Here is a 19,529-nt window from a genome sequence, read left to right as displayed (position 1 = left end):
TGTATTGGATTGAATACAGGAGTTTGTATTGAATCCAATACAAAATGTTTGAATGAGTTTGAATTTGAATTTCCTGCACACGCGCCGACGTCATCGCGCACGCAGGGAGAAGCCGAGCGGCTTTTTTTGCTCCGCCGGCAGGCTTCTCGTTTCAGAAGGCACCCGGCGCTGGACGAAGAAGGACGTGGGACGATCAGCGGGACCAGGTAAGAAGCCGGCCGACATCTTGTGGCCGGCTTCTTACCGGTCCCGCTGGTATAGAAGGCACCCGGCGCTGGAGAGGGACATCGACGGACGATGATCGACGGAGGATGACGCTGGAACAAGGACACGACGCTGGATGAGCACAGCGGGACCAGGTAAGTGGGGATTTTAATGTAGGGAAAAAAACTCGGGGTTAACCATAATAGCAATTTTTTTTAGCCCGTACGAAGATCGGGCTTAACGGTCGGGAGGTTAATAAAAGATAATATTATTATTATTATTATTAATAGATATAGAAATATATATTCTATAAGGGAAGTGTAAATGGCATAGGGGATAGTAATAGGAGGCATGCTCCATTGAACTCCAGTGGTGTACATGTAAGTTATAAAATGGTAACTAGCAATTAGTATAGTCAATCAAATCAGAACCAGGGGAAGGATAAACAGGAAGAGCAATAGCCTAACATTGTTTTGTTATTGAAACTTCCCCAGTTCCTCAGGGCTCACATCTCAGCATTACCCTGGTCGGACCATGACCCTGTCGTGATCACATGCAAATCTTTTATTTCACGTTCCGGCTCCAGAAGTTGGTCAATCAATGATTCTTTGTTGTCCCATGCGGAAGTGCTTGAGGTGAAACTGGAGGATGCGTCATGGAAGTTTTTTGCTTTGAATGTAGGGTCTGTGTCTTCTCCTATGGTGCTGTGGGAATCATATGAATCCGTGTTGAGGGGCCGTTTGATACAAATAGCCTTGGCTCGTAGAAAAGAACATTCCCAGTTCCAAACTACGGTGGAGGCAGACTATGATAAGGCAGTTCACCTCCATAAATTGGCCCCTAGCGTTTCTACGAAAGCGTTTTCGTTCAAAATTCAGTCTGAGCTCAACCTGTGTCTATCCCAGACAGCAGAACACCAGCTGCGGTTTCGGTGTTTAGCACCAAAATCTATCCCATTTCTTTACACACGCCTACAAAACCACTTACTAGCAATCCTGTGGAGATCCTAGGAATTTCAGTTGAAATTTCTCAACTTTACTCCTGCGGATTCCTGAGGCTTCTTCAAGTCCTACAGTCTGATATTTCGGAGTCATAAATCCATTCGGCAATTAAATCTTTGAACACGTGCAAACATCCTGGGCCCAACAGCTTTTCTCCAAAATTTTTAAGAAAATGGTAGACATTATTACGTTTATGATGCTCTATAATGTTTTTAGGGAGGGCTCCAGATTTTCACCAGAGGCCCTTGAGGCCTATATTGTTATGCTTCCCTAAACTTCTTCTGACCAACACTCTTGGGCAAACTTTAGGCCAATTTCACTACTGAACACAGATGCCAAGATACTGGCCAAAGTTTTATCTAACCGAATCAATCTTTTTTAGGGTTCTCTGATCCATAAGGATCAGGTGGACTTTGTGCTCCGTCGTCAGCCTGGGTGCAATGTCCGCAGAGTGGTACAACTTTTACATTTCACCAATTCTCATCCAACACAATTTATGTTTTTATCACTCAATATCAGGAAAGCATTTGATTCGGTATTCTGGTCTTATTTGTTCTTTGTTCTTAAGAAATGGGGATTTGGTCCCGAGTTTATTAACTGGATATCAGCACTTTATGCTTCCCATTCTGCTACAGTGAAATATATGGTATTTGAATCCTTTTCTTTCCCCATACTCAGGGACACTAGACAGGATTGTCTCGTCACCCATCCTGCTTCTTTTGGCTATGGAACTGCAGGCAGCTGCTGTTTGTGCCAATCCAGATGTAAAAGGACTTCAGACGCACAATTTGGAACACAAAATCATGTTATTTGCAGAGGATGTGCTTTTGTCGGTGTCATCCCCAGTGATATCACTTCCAAATTTATGCTCCACATTGGCCGATTTTCTGGGTTTACGGTCAATGACACTAAATCAAAAGCCCTCAATGTAGATACATTGAGGGCTTTTGATTTAGTGTTGCAGGAACAGATTGTTTTGTTATTGAAACCTAATTTTGCCTTTCAATGGGTGGATTATCTGCCCTGTATCAGGTAAACTATCCTTCTTTAATCAAGGAACTATGCACATTTTTACTTAAATGGCAAATGTTTCCAATCTCTTGGATAGGCAAAATACATGCAGTTAAAATGGCTTACCTACCCAAACTGCTTTATATTTTTCGCACATTGCCAATGCCAGTTCCAGCTTATGTCCTTCAACTGGAACAATGGAAAATCCTAAATTTTTTTTTGGCAGCCACATAAACCGAGGGTGTCGGAGGAAACGCTGTTTTCCTAAGCTCTCGGTGGTTTATCTGTTCCTAACCTCCATGAATATTATATGGCTGTCCAACCGGCTCCCTTGGTGGCACTTTACCACATGAAGGAATTACCTGTTTGGGCTTGATTCTATGGGGTTGAATACCCCTCAATACTAATTTAAAATTTATTGTGGCTACCAACATCCCAGAGACTGTTTAAAGATGAACCCATTTTATCTTTTGTACTGGGAATTTGGGATATGGTGAAAGTCCTGACTGGCCTGATTTTTCCACACATCCCACTAATGGGAATACTGCGATGCCCCGTTTGCTTTGGGCATAGATAATTTTCAGGCTTTTGTCTGGTGGACAAACAGGCCAGTACATCACATTTACGATTTTCTTACCTTTACTAGGGTCAAGTACTTCATGTATCTGAAGGAACACTGGTCTCTTCCTGACAGGCAACTTTTCCACTACTGGAAAATAAGACATTTTATTTTTTCACTGCGGAAAGAATACAAAGGTAACCTCCTGGCTTTGACAGTTTTTGAATCCTGCTGTTTAAGGGATCCCTCAGTCAGCGGGTTTGGTGTCCTATCTATATAATTCTTTGGTTAAGGCTCTGTCTTACATGGCAAAGTGGGAATTGGACCTGGGGTCTATCCTACCGGCAGATTATTTGGAGGCAATGTGGCAGGCTGTTTCCTCTTGCTCCTGGAATGTCCTCTCACAGGAACATGCATACAAAATGCTGTTTCTTTGGTATAGGTGTTTCAGGGGTTGTGCACCTTCCTCCATATTTGGTGGGAATGTCCTGTGGTCAAGCAACTGTGGATACGTGTGTATAATCATCTGTGCACGGTTTTGCAAATTACCATAAGCAAAAATCCCTGGGAGGCGCTACTACACAAACCAGTCCCTTTAGTTCACAAACATTCCAACAAACGTATCTCCTAAATATTCCTAGCAACCAGATTAGTGGTTGTTTCTGCCTGGAGAAAACCCACTTTGAGTTTTGCAGCTGTCATTTCCAGAGTCACAGATACCATGAACATGGAAAAGATGACTGCTGTAGTTCGGGACTCCATGACAGGTTTTTATATATTTTAGACTCCTTGGCTTGGCCACCATTCAACATGCGTTTTGGACACCAGATTGCTATATCTTTGATCATGTGTTGTGTATACTATTTAAAATGACTGTATTATAGCCTTTGCACATTTGTCACATATGTCTTTGTGTGTTTGATATATTTTTTTCTTTTTTCCCTTTGTAAGGAGCTGAGGAATTTTGCTAGTCTTGAAGGTAATTATTTTTGTGCTTTTGTTATGTTTTGTAGATGATTGAATTATGTTAAAACTAATTGTACTCTTCTTATCAGTAAACTAACGTCCGCTCCCCCCTTTTTGCCTTGAAACTCTCCCTTTCCTCCCTTCAGTCATTTAATATTATTATTATTATTATTAAACAGTATTTATATAGCGCCAACATATTACGCAGTGCTGTACATTAGGGGTTGCAAATGACAGACTAATACAGACAGTGATACAGGAGGAGAGGACCCTGCCCCGAAGAGGTTACAATCTAGTAGCTTGTAATTTATCTGTTCTCCTGACATGAAAATCCTGTTCTAAGAGAACCACAAGGACATTTGTCATGTCTGCTAGTTGTCTGTAGTCATGCGATCATGCCTTGGAACTGGTATATAAGCTGTGTGCAAACAATAAAGTTTTGAGAGTGATCTAACTATATGCTTAAGCTGCGTGTGTTACGTTATCTCCCAGCGCTGTAAACAGAAACCATCAGAGAAAGAGGGACAGCTGATCGGGGATCAGAGTAGGAGATCGCCTTAACACCCTTTTTTTCTTCTTCTTGCGCCTGCTCTTCTGTACTGTGTGTATTGTTAAAATATATTTTTTGGAAAATACTTGGAATAAAAATTTATTGCAACAAAAAAAAAATATTTAGCAGAGAATTCCACACTTTAAGGATTTCATTTTCAGAACTAATGGTGCTGTCATTTGTCATCCCTTATATCCTAATATAAAAGAAAGAAAGGATAGAGTGCAGGCTTTTAAGGCAGACAGGTATTTAGGAGAGAGTGTACTTCTAACAATTACTGTTTTTATCAATAGTACAACAATTAAACGCAAAACATAGAAACAGCTAAAGTTTGTTCAGCTCTTTTACTTTCAAAGCTGAACTTTATCTTTTTAACAAGATCAAATAAGCAAAATTAATGTTATTCTCTTACCCAACGCGTTTCGCCCATTGGGGGCTTCCTCAAGGGATTTTTAGAAATCAGGGTGCTACAAGACTATGCAATACAGGTATATTAAATATCATATAATAGAAGATATCAAAAACCTGTTCTTAAAGCACATACTTCATGATAGTTTATAAATCGTAAGGATTAATTCCATTTAAAAAATTAACCAAGGAATAGGAACTTACTTTTGCTTATTAAAGGTGATAAACAACCATTCCCTCAGGAGGCTGGATTCAGAGGAACTCAATCGATAAGTGATATATTTAATGTTTACTAAAGGGGAAAATGTAGAATAAACACCTATTAATCAGGAAAGTTTATGGAAATGTGCAAAAATAAGAAAATAAGTTTATCGTACCAAATAAAGGAAAGATGGTGTACTGGGATTATAAAGTAGCCCAATGGTAAGTATTAGTGGTATAGGTGACTCACGATGTCAATTAGACTTGGTTACTGACATGCTAAAATAAGAGATAACTATCAGTCACTTTTATTATATACATATATATATATATAATGGATATTACATCTAAATATAGAAACTTACTATGATGTGTGTGAAAGAAGGTTTTTGTCCTGAATAGGATACTTCAATATAAATATAGTTAGCAGTAAGGTCTATAAAACAAATAGATAATTTAGCTGGTTACATAAAATACTGAGTTGTATCAAATTTGTAGAATACATATAGTATAAAGAGGGAGAGGGGGGAGAAACATACCTTGTAAGTATGTATCAGTGTGTGTAACATATGGAATGGATCCAAAGGTACTCTTGTATGTTATATAAATCAGAGGAAACTGCAAAAAAAGTTTTAGAATAGTTTGTGGGAATAAGGTTGATTGTTTTGCTTCTAACAATTTTGTACAATGCATAACATTTACATGGGGGAAGAGAGAACATACCTTATAAGTATGTATTGGTGTGTATAGCGTAAAGGGTCGTCCAACCGGTTATTTTACATAGTGTGTAAGTCGGAAGAACTGATGAAGGTATTATAATAGTTAATAATTGGGTCAAAGTTTAAGGTAGTTTAGTTGAATGTTTTACTAAAGACTAAAATGGATATATTCAGCGTTTCATATGGTGCACCTTATCTAAGATGGCCACTACGATTCATTGTTTCTACCCTCCCCTCTCGTCCAATACTTCCGCCCGTGCCGTGTTGGATTGTGGGCGCTTGTCACTTCCGCCCGGATATTCTCTGCGCAAGTGCAGATTGGGGAGGGAGTCTCCAGGAGATGGACACTTAAACTCATCTCATGTCAGTGATTGATAGATACACCTAGTAGGCGGGATTAGGACTTGTATTCATTATGCAGGGAGAGGAGAAGACGGTATTTTTATGTGTCATCCAACTCCACCTTCACTAACTATAGACCCGGGCTGAGAAAGCGCCGGTCTTGTTAGTTCTGAACATTAGAAGATTCCTAGTGCTCAAACGGGGAAAGGGGGGTGGTCTAGTGTACCCAGCATTTGGGCGCATCAAACCTGCGTCCCTATATGGGACGCTCCCGTCCACCGTAGTAGTAGTACCGGTAGTAGTAGTAGACAGGCAAAGGTAACACATATAGGAATGTACTAAGAAGATGAATTCAAGTTAAAGAAGGAGAGTATTCATAAATTTGGTTATATATGTATATGCTTTAAGGAGATGCTTATAATTAAGAGATGTACAATGTATTTTAGTCATAACAAATATAATAAGCTTTATATTGCCAAAGGAGGAGAACCATCAGGTTATTCAAAAATTACATGTAACTCCAGAAGTCATTATCACATCACAATCCGTATTGTAAATAACAATGGGTGTTAATAATTATAAATTAGAAAATAAACTTAGTAATATGGTGTTACAACTCATATTTGTTTTTAATATACATATAATGTCAATAATATATACAGTAATTATGTGTTTTAATTTATTACACTAACAATAATTCATACTATAAAGTCGTGTTGTGAAAGAGGTAAATATCACAATACAATATTGTTAGTTACGCATGTGTCAATAGCAGATGACAGCATAATTGAGAAGGAGTATGGATTAGAGATTTCTAGAGGAAAGATTTAAAGGAAACCATATCATTAACCCCCCTAGTGGTAATCCCGAGTGTGACTCGGGGTGGATTTTCCATGCAAAAACCGGTAATCCCACACACTCAGGGTTGCTTTAAATTTAAAAAAAAAAAAACAATTTACCTTGTTCCATCGGCGTCCCCCGGCGTCCTGCTTGTCCAGGTCTTGGGGACACATCCTGCTCCTCCGATATCCAGCCGCGAAGTGCAGAGATGATCTCCGGGTTTTCCCAGTGACGTCAGTGCATGTGTCGGTGCAGACCGGAGGATCGGCGGAAAATTCAAATCATTTTGTAATGGATTTAATACAAAATAACTGTATTGAGTCAAATACAAAGAAATCTTCATATAGCATATATAAAAATATATTTTATAACTATTTTTGTGTTTTTTTTTTAAAGTTTATTAAATACATTTATTTATTAAATGTATTAAATTTTGGACATATTTCGGTGAGTTACGTATAAGAACTATAGCCTACAATGTAAAATAAATTTCAATTGAAAAAAAAAAAAAAAAAAACGCTTTTTGCACAAAAATTTGGACAGAATTAGAATGCTAGGGGGGGTTAAGGCCTGGAGGGGTAGTGGAGTTTATTAAGAAAATCCATCTAGTTTCACGCTGTAGGAGAATTTTATCGTTGTCTCCTCTAAGGTTTTGAGAAATATTTTGTAAAGCCATAAATTTGGCATTAAAATTTTGTTGCATACCTATATGGTAATTTATAGGTGTTAATACTTTCCCAGTGTTGATATTGTAGATGTTTTCATACATCCTTTTTCTAAATGGTACTTAATACATTTTTTGTAATAAAAGAGGAATAGACTGCAGAGATGGAGACATCCTGCCCCTGTACAAAGCACATCTGGAATATGCAGTCCAGTTTTGGGCACCAGTTCACAAAAAGGACATTGATGAATTGGAGAGAGTGCAGAAAAGGGCAACTAAATTAATAAAAAGAATGGAGGAGCTCAGCTATGAGGAGAGATTAGCTGAACTGAATCTATTCTCCCTTGAGAAGAGACGTTTAAGGGGGGATATGATCACCCTGTATAAATATATAAACGGTCCATATAGAAAACTCTCTTCCCCATTATTCACTTTGAGATCATTACAAAGAACAAGAGGGCACACTTTGCGCCTGGAGGAAAAGAAGTTTAAGCTCCGGATAAGGAAGGGATTCTTCACTGTAAGGTCTGTGAAAATGAGGAATCACCTCCCTCAGGAAGTAGTTTCCACAACTACTATAGATTGCTTTAAGAGAAAGCTGGATGTTTTTCTGGAAGCACAGAATATAACTGGATATTAAGGCTTTAAAGAAAAAATAACAGTGACTGTTGATCCAGGGAACATCCGATTGCCTCATGGAATCAGGAAGGAGTTTTTTTCCCTTGTTGAAGCAAATTGTACCAGGGTTTTTTTTTGCCTTTCTCTGGACCAACTATGTCTTATAGGGTTTTATATGTGGGATATGTTTATTTCCCTAGTGGTTGAACTTGATGGACTTTTTTCAACCTAACCTACTATGTAACTATGTAAATGCTTTTTTTGTCTTGCCAACATAATAACAACCGCATACACACATAATCAGGTAAATAATACATGTGGAGGAACAATCTACATAGTTTTGTGGTCTAAATTGTATGTTATTGGGGAGGAGTGTCATTTGCTTGTCCATAATCCAGGGACATTGAGAACATTTCCCACACTTGAAAGTTCCTAGATGGGATTTTGGGTTATCTAGAGTTGTATCTGTACTGTAGTGGCTAGACACCAAAAAGTCTTTTAGGGATTTGGCTTTTCTGTAAGTGATACTAGCTCTGGTATGTAGGTATTTTGAAGTTATAGGGTCACTTGTAAGTACATGCGAATGTTTGGAAAGTGCAGATACCATAGTCTGATGGTGTTTGTTATAGGTAGTAATGAGTGTAACATGTTCAGTTAGAGGTTTTGATTTGCTCTGCGATAATAATATTTATTTAGCTTTTTGATAGGCTTTTTTTAGGAGGCTTTTACAATAGGCTCTTAAAAGTGTTTTTTCTTTGAGGGCTTGTGCTTCAGTTTCAAAGTCTATATTGGCAGTACAATTACGCCCTAGTCTTAAGTATTGGCTAAAGGGGATACTACATTTTAGTGGCTCAGGGTGTGCGCTTGATGCATGAAGTATAGTGTTTCCCGCTGTTGTTTATCTGAAAAGGGTAGTAAGGGGTCAGTTGCCAGGGATCCAGGAGACAGACACTAGTGACACAGGGGCCTCTGCGGGCACAGGGAACACAGGAGACACTGGAAGTAACAGGAGACTCAGGGATATGCACAGACTGACAGTAACACTGGAACAGCACAGGGAAGTTGACTGGGAACCAACAGACTAGACAATGAGAGGGTTAACGCAGGAGCTGGACAGAGGAAACCCTGAATTAAGCCACAGGTGAACAGAAACTAGCTCACAGAACTAGGGTCTTGATACACATTGCACGAACACTGAGTGCAGTCTCAGAGCTAACTAAATAGCAAGGGCTGATCAAGAGGCTATTTTCTGATTGGCCAGCGGCATGGACAGAGTTGATAAAGCTTGGAAACAGAGGCAAGGCCAGTGACAGAACTGCCCGCATGCGCAGGAGAGAGATGCCTGTGTTTTAGTGAGGAACTGGTAAGTGTGACATCATAGGTTCAAAAAAGTAATTATATGAAGATATTGTGTCATTGAAGGAAAGAACACAGACTTAGGCTTTCTAGTATGGATAGAAGTTATTAGATCTGTATGACGATGTTGTGGGGAATCTTGCTTCAATTTTATTATATTCTTTGTTTTCTTTAAGTAATTGATAAAGCGTCTTAAAATTTGTGAAGTGTTAGGCATTGAAATTTTCAAAGCCTACTGGGGGTACAAATTTATCCTGAGGACAAGATTTATCGAATATGATTTTCAAGGATAAATTTTTTGCGAATACAGGGTCTTATAATAATTGTACCTCTGAAAATCGCATGCACAACAATGCGCATCACACTCCTAAGGTTTAGAACACAACTATGCGCATCAAAGTGAGTTTTAATCAGCCAATTGTACTGTTTTTAGCCAGGCAAACAAATCTTAGAAGGTAACTGCTTAAAAACAAGCATAATTGAATTTTTAAATTGTAGGTCCTGGGCCATTGTAAAGGAGATCACATAAAAACAAACCCCCCAAAACAAAAACCCATTTGCTAAAAGGTCACATTAAATATAAAGACCACACAGACACCACTAAATTTACATGACAAAAAAAACACATTGAAACCCAAACTTCCATATAAACCCAAAGGTGGTAATAAAGACATTATTGAAATACAATAACATATCATTACCATTGACTTCTTAATTGCAAAATAGACATTAAAACATTCAAAGCTGAAAAAACAAAAGCAGCTATTGTGCTAAATGGTAGGTAAAGTATCAAATATAGCAACATAGATTAGGCTAACAAACAAAACAAAAGCCCCCTCCTTGAAAAAAAAAAATTAAGACAAAGGAAAAAAGCAAGTTAGACAACACCCTTATTTATGCTAATCATTATGCACACAGGTGCTAAAAATGAACACGCAATTAACATGCAAAGTGCAGTCTGTGAAATTTGGCTGTTTTTTTTCCAGTTTGACATTCCATAATCATTTATTGATCTGATCCTTTAGTTTTGTACACCAGTAAACAGCTATTTAGGAAAAAAGAAAAAAAAAATAGAGGAAGAATTTTCTTTTTAACCTGGTGGGTGGGTTTTGAATTACCAGGCTTCTTGGCCAGGTGGGGTAGTTAAAGAGGCCTGGGTATGATAAGGTGTAACCGTCTCACCTGAAATGCATCCTGGAAATTAGACTGGGGATATAAACTCTCAGCCTGTTCATTCCTGTGGTTTTGTCTTGGCTGCTGAGCTGGGAGGAGGTCCAAGGTGAACTGGGAACTGCGAGTAAAACACAGACCATTGCAAAGGATATATGGTTAGGGCCTTAGAGTCCTGAACAACGCTGGGCTGCTAGTTAAGGGAACTAACAGTGAGTTAGTGGCCAAGTGGCTAGGCTTTCTTTTTGCTGTTTTATTTTGCCTGTTTTGTGTGTAAGTAGTGAAGTGAAATAAACCCTTGGTGCGCTTAAAACCTGTTGGCCCTGTTTCCTGGTTTGAAACACCCCCCGTTGCTATGGGTAATCTCACAATATATATATATATATATATATATATATAATATTATATATAAATACATGGAAATTTTTAGACTATATTATGTATTTTGATATTTATCATAGATATTTTTTGTCTTTGTTTTTTTGACTTTTGTAGAAAAAATAAATCTAGTTTGCTGGAAAAAGTGAGTTCTCGCCAGAGTTTGCCGATCCTTTGGTCCAGCATCGTATACATTTAAATAGGCGCCTGTATAAAGAGCTGAAATCAGTTAACTTTTTCCGAACCTAAAAAATATTAGGTCATTTAAAAATATGCCTATTTCTCACCTAATATAAAGGTTTGAAACATTTGAACAGCCCAAACATTTTTTTTTAGGTCTAAGTTAAATATGTTTGCCATTAGAAAGAACTACTTTTTAGGGGAACAGTGACTTTTAATGCAAGCTCGCCAGTGTCGAGCTACCAGAGATGTGCAGTTCGGAGCGAGCTATCATATCAGTTGATAACTGCGGGGAGAATACGCCAGCGTATTCTCGCCCTGCGGAAATAAGCTTGATAAATAGGTTTTTGGCGTCCGATTCAGGATCGCGATTACGCGCGCAAGCAAGCTTATGGTTCGGCTTGATGAATCAGCCTCATAGAGTAACATGCAGACAAAGAACAGTAACCAATATAATTCTGAGTAAAAGCATAAACAAAAAACAAAAAATCAATCAATAAATATGCATTGCTGCTAATAAATGAAATACTAGCAACGACCCTTTGAAAAGCGAGTCCACCAACCTCTTATTAAAGTTGTAGTGTCACACCAGAGTAGGGTAATAATTACCCTGTGATTTCTAGACCCCTTGCTCCAGTGTATTTAAAATCCTCTGCTCTTGCTCTGCTCTCTCCGTCCTCTTGGGATCCCTCCGTGTACCACGTGACCGCACTCTCCGAAAAAGCCGATAGGGCTTACTTTCGTGGTAGGGCCTATTTTTCCTCTATGCATGATTACCATGCTAGGGTTTATTTTTGGGGTAGGTTGTATTTTTAGGGAAACACGGTAGATGGTCTTTCACAAATTCAAAACTGTCTAGTTCTGAGGGAGGGCAAAAAGACAGTCCACGTTTTAAGATGTCCTTCTCATTATTAGATAAATTATAGGAGGAAAGGTTTATGATTTCAACTTCCTGTCTTCCAATGTGAATTTCTGGAGATATGTGTCCATCGGACCTATCGTTGGAGCCGATGATGGAAGTGGGGGGGGGGTGAATATTCGATACCTGGGTATTTAGTGACATTTTGTGATGCAATATATTTAAACCAGGACTATGAGGTGGTTGTTGTTGGGGGGATTGAGTCGACGAATGAGATGGTGGGGGGAGAAGGGGGAATGTGTGATTGTTGATTAGGGTTGCCTGTATTGGAGTCAGTGGATGTTGGTGGAGGTGGATTTGGGTAGCAATGCTGGCTTTGGGAGGCCCACTTCTAGGCTTTGTTTTCTGAAGGCCCATATATTACCCATATATCCCTTATATCTTCTCTAGTGTTTCACACAGGGTTGTCTCAATCTTACAGAACTGTAAAAATCTGTTACTAAAATTCACATTTGCAGCTGCTACAATGCTAGAAATTCCTTGTAGATTTCCTGATGGCTTGTAGGATTGTCTGCAAATGTAGAATTTTCTAAATGCATTTTTAATTTGGAAAATAATTCAGCAGCCCACTTTCTAGGTCTCTTTCAAAAACCTGCAGTTTTCTCTCAAATGTTTTAATATACCAAAACAGAAGAAAGGATGTTTTCTGATATCAAAACATTTGAGAGAAAACTGCAGGTTTTTGAAAGAGACCTTGAAAGTGGGCTGCTGACATATTTTCTAAATTTAAAAATGCATTTAAATGTGTTTTATGCATCATGCATGTTTGTATTTGTGTTTATGTATCATGCATGTATGCACATTTAAATGTGTTTCTATGCATGCATATATGCGCATTTAAATGTGTTTCTATGCATAAAGCATGAATAGACATTTAAATGTGTGTTAAGGCTGCTTCTCATATTCATCAGCCTAACAGCTCACCATATTTAAACCTTCAGATGCCATAATCCCTTGTTTGTAACAAACTTTGGGTCCACTGAGGATCCTACTAGCTACTACTAAACCACATTTCACTTGCTTTGGAAAATGCATTCCCAATGTAGGATTTTTATTAGTGTTTTCAATTGGGATTCCCATATCTTCAAATGCTTGAAATCTGGTGGGCTGAGATTTTAAAGATATTTTGGGACTATTACCTATGAGGGTCCTCTGTGCTTGCGCACAGAGTAGTAAGGCTGCAGAATATGACATGCAGCATTCCCACACACAGCTATCACTGCCGATGATGTCATTACACATGCCCACAGAGTGGATGTATTTTTTATATAGAAGCAACAGCACAGCTATAGAATGGGGGAAAGGACAGCCTGTGTCCCCATTTCATTCTAGCTGTGCTGTTCTCACTGCCCAGCTCTTAGCAGCAGCTGGAATCCTCTGCATGAATTACTGCTGAGAATTTAGCGGCCTCTCTACTGTGGTTTCAATTGCTTAGCGTTGCAGATGAGAGCTGGGTAAAGGAGGCATAGCATCCGTTTGCTCCACCCACCTAAAGTTGGCTGTTGACAACTATGTACATGCACTTATTTAGATGTGTGTGTGTGTGTTTATATATACGATTACGAAAAATCTTAATGATTCTACCCCACTAAGCTCAATCCTAGGAAGATAATTTGAAGAACACTAATTAGCCTCCTAGCTATCACGCCAGCCTAGAAATTATCTTTGTCTGGAAGACAGTGGAAGCCTTCTGGGAGAATGTCCTCTGGATGGATAAGACCGCAATACAGATTTTTTGGAAGGCACATCGTTCAACCGTCTCACATAGATAGTGTGTTTTGTATTTCTCCCCTTTTTTGTTGTTTTTCGTGTGGCAACCAAATAAATACACACGTGCTCCATTTTCGGACATATTGCAGGTGTGCTTATATTTTTAACCTAGATTGTATGTATGTCTGGCGCTTATGCTTCACTCAAACTAAAACAGGACGAAGAGAGTTTGTATCTAGGATCCCAATTATTTTGTTTGCAATGATGTAGCTATGATTTAGCTTTGTGTGATGGAATTCTGAAGATTCAAACTATACACATACATATCTACACACATTAGTAACAGTTCACAATTGCAAACAAATGATGTCAATTTGCACCAGAAAATCAACCAATCAGTCATCTATATTTTTGGGTGTTCAAGAGGTATTTGTTTGTTGTAAAAATAAATAACATTTTGCTTATCTTTTTCTTTAGACAATGCTTATGCGGCGGTATGATCAGCAACCATCAATTTATTCCAAGCGCCGGGTTGTGGAGAGGCTGGCAGACAGGCTTTGGGCCCCTGCAAGTACGTGACCAACAGTAAGCCAAATCCAGCATGTTTAGAGCGACCTGAAACGGAGGAGACCGGATTTCCTCAGCGAAGTGGGGGACCACATCCTGTCTGGGTAAGTATTGCATTTTGTCTTCTCCTCTTGTCAAGGTGCGGTGTTTTAGAATGTTATTGGGTAGTGGAAAGTAGTATTGTCTGCCCTTAGAACTGTTTATCACTTATTAATGTTTTATTACCCTTAATAATTTTGGATGTTTGTGTGTGTTTTTTTTTGTTTTTTGTATTAAAGCCAACTCTCCATCACGCCAGCTGCTGATTGTAGAGCACCAATTCAGGCAGTTGGCTATCCCACAGGACGTAGAGGAGGGGTCGTCCGCCTCAGAGGAGGAGCCTGCCGTGGAGGAGGAATGCCTCGCGGAGGAGGAACACCCTGGAGGAGGAGCCTGCATCTGAAGACGAGGGAGAGGAGGCGGCCGAGGACGAGGACATTGCCTGTAAGCTAACCTTCCAATCATCTTTTGCTCAAAATGTTTTTCAAAAACACATTCACACACTACTTTCACCATTTTTACTTACAAATCAAAATATCGACCATAATTTCATGTAGCTTCCAGTCATTAATCCTGCATCAAATGAAGGTTCTTTCTAGGTTGTTGGCTAGCATGAATTAAAATAGTCATGAGTTGTTCAGTTGTAACTTACTGGAAAATGTTTAGGCCAATTTTTGGACATAGGCCAAAAGTATCAGTTAGAAGTTAGTAAGCATTATTCTGTTATCCTTGACTAAACTTACAAACATCTACGTTAGTCCGACCCACCCACTTTTACTTACTATACTATAGAAGCAGCCTTGCCACCACCTCCTCCAGAGGACACAAGTTCCTCACATGAATGTAAGAATTTATATATTTTAAACATTCCTTTAGGACCATGAATATAAACTAGGATATAGTTTGTTAGGCCTAGCTCCATCAAGTATCCTTACTATCCTGACTAGTTTATCTCCTGTAAAAACCCACAACCTTCATTGAGAACAAGCTGCATCACTTTAGTTCCAGTTGTAGCTTGGCCCCAGGAATCAGCTTTCTTTCTTGTTTTACTTGGAGTAAAAAGAAAAACAGTCATAAGTTGATGAGTTATAACTAGAACTAGCTGCATATGATACTATTACATTCGCTCAGTACTTTCCTCTCTATCTTTTTTTTTTTGTCTCCTTCCACATACACAGCCAGTCCTAGATGGATGGATGAATCGATCCAGCCAGCCAGCCGTGATGAGGTTCCATCCCCACCCCGGGGACATCACAGACATCCTCCTGGTAAGTTTCTAGTTTAATTCGTTTGGTTTTTACAAGGACAGTACTTTTCCTGAATGTTTTTCACAAACTCTTCCGCTTAATATATTCTTTGTTTTTTCTTCACCCACCAGTAAGTAGACGGGATAAAAAATTGTTCTGTACAAAAAGATGTACATATGTTTTTATATTTTAAGGTTTGTATTTTCATATTTATATATGTATTTTGTTCTCAAAAATTCAGTTGGAGGGGCAGAATTAAAAAGATTTTGTTGTTGTTTTCTTTTTGTTAATTAATTTTAAACAAAACACAAAGTCACACATTTAAAAACATCCCTGCCGGCTTTCCTTCACTTCCTTGGTTCTCCTTTACAAAACAAAAACATACAAAAAAATAGTTTTTACACAATGGTTGTGTGAACAGTAAAATATCTTACATGCTCTTATCCTACAGCAACCTATTTTGAAGTTTGGAAGAGTTGACACCATTCTTGCATTCCTTTCTGGTCATCTCTTCCATAGTATCATGTACCCTTAAAAGTAACATACTTGGGTATGATAGATATGTCCTCTTCAAACTAAATGTGATTGTAACATCATTCACCAATACATTTTTCATACAATACACAGCTGTTAAGGCAATTTCTGCAGATCCCAGATCAGGTTCTTTCTCTATTGTGGCCTCTGTTTTCAACGCGTTGGGAGTAGTGAATAACACACAAACAACTCAAGCATGTATTTATATCACTTCTCAAAACTTTAATATCACATCGAAGTTTATATAGCCAGACAACATGATGGAAGACACTTAGTGGTTAGTCAATAACAAGAAACCTAATAAACAACTTGGCTGAGCAAGATGTTTCAAGGTAGGAAGCCTCAAGGTAAGGATGGAGCAAATATTGATGATAAGGAGGGTACAACTAGTTTCAAAACAATTATCTGCAAGATATAGCAAAAACACAAAAAAAACTTAACTTCAAGACTCAGCAATATTACATTCCTTACATTTCCCTTCCTTTTATCCTTAAATGAAGGATAACTTCTTGACTTCATACCTTTGTTCCTTTACATGCAAATAAACAGCCTCAGGTTCTTCAGCATACCTAACTCAAGGAAGCTGAAGGATTCTTGATTTGCGTATTGACAATAATAATTTTTCCAGGGAGTCATAGGTTTGACAGTTATTACAAAAGTTATACGGGTCATAGGATAAATGTATATCACTTTCAATAACCTCAGTGTCATTATAGATATTGCTAAAGACTCTAAGCAGTATGCTGACTGGAGTGGAGACAGCAATCAAACAAGACATTAACATATCTTGAGTACTATGCAAATCAGATAAGCGAAAACTAGAACTATTTTATATTTCTTTGGCAAGATGTTCCCATATGTTACTCCGGAAATCAGTCTAGTCACTATACTCAAGTCCTCGCTGGTGCATAGACAGGGTAGAGTCATTCTTTAGGTTATGGCTTGTTTGGGGACAAACGAAGGGCAAATATCTCTGTAATTGCTGTTTAATTTTTTCAATAGGTTTAGCTACATATTGGTCTTGGAATTGTTGGAGATCCCTGGGTAATAAAATAAAGAGTCTTTAGCCCAGGGGTGGGAAAAGGTCTTCCCATTAAAATTTCAAAAGGTGACAGCCTATTAACTGGGTTGGGTGCCATTCTTATTTCTGCTAGTACGGCTGGTAGGTATTGGTCCCTTTTATGGAATGTCCCTCCAGTTGCTTTCCTAAGTTTGTCTTTCAGTGTCCTATTTGTCCTTTCCACTACTCCAGCACTCTGGGGGTGATATGGGATGTGAAACTTCCATTCTATGTTCATCATTTTGAAATCTCCTGTGTGACTTTAGAAGTGAATGGAGTGCCATTGTCTGAGCCTATTCTCACTGGGCATCCAAATCTGGGGAAGATCCCCTTGCATAGTATTTTAGCTACTGTCCTTGCATTTTCTTTCCTGACTACAAAAGCTTCTACCCATCTGCTGAATCTGTTATCACTAACATTATCTGACATCCATTGGAAGCCTTTGGCATGTGTGTAAAATCAATTTGTAACTCTTGTAATGGACCCTGTGGAGGTAACAAATGTTCACGTTGTCCTGTTTTCTTACCTTGCACATTATTTCACATGTTAAACAGCGGGAAAATATGACTTGCGTGTATTCCTTTAAATTTTGGGCACAAACGCGCTTGTTTATTTCTTGTGTTGTGGATTTAATGCTCTTGTGTCCTATACCATGGATTTAAAAAATGAGGGGTACTGCTATTTGGGGCAGCCCTACTATCCTTCCTTTTGACCAGATTCTAAAGGAATCTAGGGCCAATCCTTCCTTTTCCCAGAATTCAATGTCCTGTGGGGTGGCAAAGGACTGTAATTGTGTTGGAAGTGTGTTGGTTTCAGTGGAAGCTGGGATAGCAAGAAGTGTATGGGGGGTAGTGGTGGGTGTGGTAGACTGAGCAGCAGCTTTGGCATGAAAATCTGCTAGTCTGATCCCGCTGGCATTGAAGGAATTGGAAGAAGTGTGTGCTTGACATTTGACAATGACTATTTGATTAGGGAGGTGAATTTCAGTGATACATGAGTGTGACTCTGGCACTTTATCCTCCGGCCCTTTAAGACCTAAGAGGGCATTAATCACAGCGACAGGACCGCTGGTAGCAGAAGCATATTTTACACTTAATCCTGCAGTGGATGTTAGAATAACTTCATAACCAGACAACCTTTGTGCTGTTATGTGTTGAGTGGTTAAATTCTTAGGCAAGTGTAGTACAGCATGGGATGTGTAAAGTATTTTCCCATGACCCAATGACCCATGGGATGTGTAAAGTATTTTCCCATGACTTTCTACAGCCATTGCAAATGCTGCCAGCACACGCAAACAGGCTGGCATGCCTTGCACAGTAACAGGCAGTGTCTTAGAGACATGCCACAGGCCACAATTTACCTCCATGCATCTGAGCAAGAACAACAGCCATGGTTTTACAATTCCCTCTTGCATACAATACAAATGGTACATTGAAATTCGGCATTCCCAATGCAGGGGCAGAGGTCAGGGATTCTTTTAACATCAAATATGCTTTAGTCATTTCATTAGACCATTGAATGTTGTTAGGGGCACTGGGGGTGGTACTGGGACGGAGCTGTGAAAAAAAAAATTGATCATGCCTAGAAAACTGAGCAGCTGTTTCTTTGTCTGTGGGCAAGGCAGACTGGTAATGGCATGTACACAGCTGGGAGCTAGCAGCTGGGATCCTGGGGTTAAAAGCATTCCCAGGAATGTGACCTGTTGCAGACAGAACTGAACCTTTTTCTGGGACACCCTTTTCCAGAAAACACAACAATGACACTGTGTCCTTCTGACATGCCTCCTAAAAGGGGCTACTGTACATAACAACAAAATGGAACCATGCTGCGGCTGCCAGTTGGCAAGGACCTGCTGGAGGGCAATTGAGAAGACTGCCGGGGAGTCAACAAAGCCCTGGGGCAAGAGGCACCAGGTATATTGTTGTCCTCCGAAAATAAAAGCCATAAGGGGCTAAGTCTCGGGTGATAAGGGTATAGAGAAAAATGCATTGGCCAAATCAATAACACTGTAAAATTGGGTCTCGGGCGGTACTGCTGTAAGTTTGGCAGTATCTGACAATACTGGTTTTTTGGTGGCGTGACCAGCTCGTTGATGGTCTGAGATTCTGTGTAAAGTGGTTTTTGACAGGATTTACTGGAGTATTATAAGGAGAGCAAGTTCTCTTAAGTATGTTGGCAAAAAGATTGAATCATGGGTGCTAAGGAATCTTCATTGTCTTTAGTTAAAGGGTACTGCTTTTGGTATATTGGTGTATGTGGTTTTGTGAGTGCTGTATATGGGGTGCA

The 19,529-nt window shown here is 39.1% G+C and overlaps 2 long non-coding RNA genes across 3 annotated transcripts in view; one reads left to right on the top strand and one right to left on the bottom strand.

Annotated features, from left to right (window-relative positions):
- The window catches only part of LOC140333347 (uncharacterized), a 29,838-nt gene extending 23,950 nt beyond the window's left edge, over positions 1–5,888 (bottom strand). Inside the window, exons 1-6 of one of the 2 annotated variants that reach the window (XR_011921326.1) lie at positions 5,624–5,888; positions 5,440–5,518; positions 5,266–5,336; positions 5,077–5,179; positions 4,904–4,991; positions 2,108–4,487 (exon numbers count right to left, since the gene is read on the bottom strand). This is a non-coding gene — a long non-coding RNA (uncharacterized lncRNA). Of the gene's footprint in view, positions 1–2,107; positions 4,488–4,903; positions 4,992–5,076; positions 5,180–5,265; positions 5,337–5,439; positions 5,519–5,623 lie in introns of those variants that run through there. The other variant, XR_011921325.1, reaches the window with a different exon arrangement.
- Positions 5,889–14,285: 8,397 nt separating this feature from the next.
- Positions 14,286–16,166, top strand: LOC140332503 (uncharacterized). Its single transcript, XR_011921146.1, has 3 exons — positions 14,286–14,467; positions 14,642–14,846; positions 15,581–16,166. It is a non-coding gene; the product is annotated as an uncharacterized lncRNA (long non-coding RNA).
- Positions 16,167–19,529: the final 3,363 nt, after the last annotated feature.

Source organism: Pyxicephalus adspersus, chromosome 6, assembly GCF_032062135.1.
Source record: "Pyxicephalus adspersus chromosome 6, UCB_Pads_2.0, whole genome shotgun sequence".
NCBI classification, from domain to species: Eukaryota; Metazoa; Chordata; class Amphibia; order Anura; family Pyxicephalidae; genus Pyxicephalus; species Pyxicephalus adspersus.
Note: the sequence above shows the minus strand (reverse complement) of the source record. Positions and strands in the feature narration are given on the sequence as shown.